Source organism: Octopus bimaculoides, chromosome 11, assembly GCF_001194135.2.
Source record: "Octopus bimaculoides isolate UCB-OBI-ISO-001 chromosome 11, ASM119413v2, whole genome shotgun sequence".
Taxonomy (NCBI): Eukaryota; Metazoa; Mollusca; class Cephalopoda; order Octopoda; family Octopodidae; genus Octopus; species Octopus bimaculoides.
In genome coordinates this window covers 63,833,831-63,838,188 of record NC_068991.1, presented here as the reverse complement: position 1 = coordinate 63,838,188, position 4,358 = coordinate 63,833,831, and positions in this window count along the sequence as shown.

Genomic DNA, 4,358 nt, shown 5'->3' with positions numbered 1-4,358 from the left:
ACACAATTACTGCAGGGTTAAATGTTGTACTTATGTAAAAGTGCTATTTGGAATGAGCAAAAAAGGGAGGCAACTTCGAACATTTCTAATAATTGTCATCAACGAAAATATAAACGTCACCATTGCTTGCCGTCCCGGTAATAACCTGAAATGTTCGCAAAATATTGAATCAAGCCGGAAATGGAGATTAGTTGATAATTTAATAAAGTGTATGAAGTAGAATTCCTACAAATTACTAGAACATTTTGATAAGTACAGTGGCTATGAAGTGTAACGTTTCAAGTAGATGGTATTTATTCGAGCGATAAACTTCGATAAAGAGACAGAGTTCGAGACAATGAGAGAATAGAGAGAGAGAGAGAGAGAGAGAGAGAGAGATAATAGGTAGTTTTCCCCCTATAAAAATATTTCTTAACTAGATCGTTCTTAATTAGCAATCTAATTATGCTCAACATATTAGCCATTATTTTAATTTTAGTTGAAAACTTGTAAATTTCCAAAAATCGATAAATTTATAATACGCGTTGCCTTTTTAAAATGTTTAAATATGATCATTTCCTACATAAGAAAATTATATTGCCTCTAAATACAATATCCTTTAATAAGAAATATTTATCATCCTCAATTATATTTTTCTGTTCAATAACAAAATTATTTTCACTAATTACAATTTCCTTAATAGTAAAACTCTATTATCTCTATTGATAATTTCTTGCAGAACAATATTAAATTGGTTGTAATTAGCTATATATTACTTTGAAGTAAAACTACATTACTTAGAAAGTTTGTGGGTAGAGCAGAATTGATGGAGAAGCAAAGATAAACTTCCTGAAAACCATAGCGGCGTCGTAGTTTCAATTCCAGACTGTAATTACAACGCAATTATGATACTACTGTAGGATGAGACGGTTTGCACGCTTGTTCTTCTTCACCTTAACTGAATTGAAAAGACGAATTGCAATTATTAATGAATACGCTACGAATAGGCAACCTAACGCCGTTAATGTAACAGCGCAATAACTGCGCCATAAATATAATTATCGCCACTGTGGAGAGTTAATAGATTAATTTCCAAAGCAACAGAGTGTAATCTAAGAAAGATTTCACAGTCATTTTTTATCAGGTCCAGTTACCAGATAAGGGCTTCTATATCAAGATGATTTATGGAAAAATTCATATATCGCTTTATCAACGAGTAAAGATTGAGATGTTTTCTCATAAAGCATTATGATCATTATAAATTTATTAGTGAGATAAATTCCACCTTTTTTATCAGCAGTGCTGAAATGTTGAGATAATGCAGTCTAATGTAGCCCAGTTCATTTAGTTTACTAGTTACAATGGAACATACATATTACTGCAATCATTTACAACAGAAGCAATACATAATTAATGCATATTTCGTAGATGTTATTTGGAGAGAGTGATGGGTTTCTCGAAGCCGACATTACCTATGCTCACTGCTTGGAGAGAACTCAGCGGCGTTTAACACATTCACACTCATTAATATAATAGAGCTAATACAATCAACAATACCATCAACAATATAATTACTTAATTTATTACCATTTTGTAACAGTATTGCCCTTTTGGTGTGGGGAATGCGATTACTCATGGATGGATGGGCAACGCTTATGGCGCTTTATTTTCAATACTTCCTAAACATATGACTGGAGTAGGAGAAAGTTATCTTGGAATCAGAAACTCGCTCTGCGTGCTTGCCACAATTAACTCCACTTACAGGCAGTCAAAGACCAGGTGGTTGTGGTAGTGTTAAACCAGCAACAGATTCACTTTCAATTTGTAAAAATATCGTAAATTTTATCACTTCAATACGACCCGGTGGTACTGGTCTACTGCACTTCCGTTGCTAGGTTCGTTACAGTAAAACTGTATCAGTGAGCCGATGGCAGTGGTGCGACGAACATCTATCACATAAAAACTCAGAACTCAGAACCGAAACAAATACCAGACGGCATTTCAACTGACGCTTTAGTAATTCTACCAGTCAACCACCTTCAACTCTGAGAGAACGAAAAATAAGGTTAACCTCCACGCTGACTTAACTTAAAAAGAAATAAGGCAAGACATAGTTTCTTATGCGCTAACGTCTCTATCTCTTCGCATTTTCCTGGTGATATTAGCTTCCAATTTAGATACAAGCTTGAGATTTTCAGTGGATACCATCGACTCGAGTACTTAACTGCTATATTATTGTATCGGTCCCGAAAGGATGAAAGGCAATGCTCACTCTGGCCAGATTTAAACCCAGAACGTGAGGAACTAGAATAAATAACGGAAAGCAGTTTTTCAGAAATTCTGATACTGCCATGTCATCACCTTCCTTTTCTGAGTAATATTAGTTTCAAATTTTGGCACAAAGCCGAAGAAAGGATTAAGTCGATTTCGCTGACCCCAGTGGTCGACTGGTAGTTATTTTATCGACTCCGAAAGGATGAAAGGCAAAGTCGACCTTGGCGGCGTTTGAACTCAGAACGCAAAGACCAACGAAATGCTGCTAGGCATTTCGCCCAGCGTGCTAAGAGTCTGCCAGCTCACCGCCTTTTTTCTCAGTTATATTCCCAAGAAAATTACAATGAAAGACTAACTGCACATTCTATATAATGTACAAAGGGTGCATTGTACATACTACCAAGAATATAAAAGAAAATGTTTGCTACATCTCTCCGATCCGAATATATGTGTGCCATCAAATACAACAAAGCCGAGGAGGGGAAAACGATGGAGCTTCTGCATGGCTACACAGCTTACTATAAGTAACAGCGAAATCTTGCTAAATTCACCCTCTACTATCTTTTATATGTCAAAAACATTATATTGTTCAATAAACCCTTAAAAAGTGGGAATGGTTACGTCTAGAAGGATTTTGAGGATAAGTCTGATCATTCAGATTTGATATGGAAATAAAGGAGAACAATAGGAAGCATGACGATGATGAAGACGAAATCAATAAGAAAACAATCATGAGATGATAATCAACTCCCATAGAACCAATAAAACTCTCTGGTTATTCAATCAATCCATGATAAAAGCATGTATAATGGCTATAGAGCTTGACCACAGCATATATATATATAATTATTAGTTTCTTTTTCTTCTGTTGACATACCTTATATCTTGGTGTAAGAGATATGTGAATATATATTTGTAAGAGATATGTGAATATATATTTGTATGGAGATAAATCAAACATCCCTATAAGTTTCAATTAAGACTTCAGAGCATTGCTCACATACACAGAATGAAGCTTTTACAGCACAACACAGACACAGAAAAGCAAATCGATGGATTGACAAAGATTCACTTACTAACATATTACAACTGGTTAACGAATTCATTGCTTTTTTTCTGTCTTTTCTATAACAATATTATAACATCAATGCTTTTGAATTGGCAAAAGGCCTACCCTTTCCGTGACGGTGTGTGGTCTAGTGGTTAGAATCCAGTATTCACGATCGTAAGATCGTGGTTTTGATTCCCGAGTGGTGCGTTGAGTCCTTGAGCAAAACACTTTATTCCACTTTGATCCGGTCCACTCTGCTATAAATGAGGATCCCTGCAACGGACTAGAGTCCCATTCAGGGAGGAATGTTGTGATTTCAGTTACGTGTACACCATGGTAACCTGGGTAGGCCTAAAACTCGAGGCAATACTCACTTGTACCCTCCTCCCCACCTTCTTGTTGTTTATTTCTTTTCGAGCCATACATGGCTCATAGGAGCCGGTTTCCCGGTTTCATTGGCGTATAGGTTCTCCACCTGAACAGGACACCGGTCCGTTGCAGGTGAGCTGCTAGATGCTGGAAGAAACAGTGAGAGAACGTTGTGGCGAAAGAATCAGCAGAAGTTCGCCATTACATTTTGCCGGAGTCACGTGGAGCTTAGGTGTTTCGCTCATTAACACACACATCGCCCGGCTTGAGATTCGAACCCGCGATCCCTCGACCGCGATCCCTCGACCGCGAATCCGCTGCTATACCCACTAGGCCATGTGACTCCACCCTCCCCACCTAGAACCTCTTCATCCTTTGTCTCTCTTCATGTTTTTCCTTTTAGACTCTGCATTACACACGAAATCCGTCTTTGCTAAGATTGTCTTGCTTTGGAGCCCTCTTCTACATATGCTTTGTTGTCTTTTTTTTGGTTTTGCTTGTTTCTTTTTTTTATATTTTCCTGCCGAACATTGGTCATTGTGCTTCCAAACTGAGCATCAACCCCATCAATCTCAACAAACTACAAAAGCTTGAAACGGTCAAGGACAAAGTCCTTTCTAGTATAACTAATTTATAAAAAAAAAAAAAAGATATTGATTCGGCTTTAGAACGAAATAAGATTTAT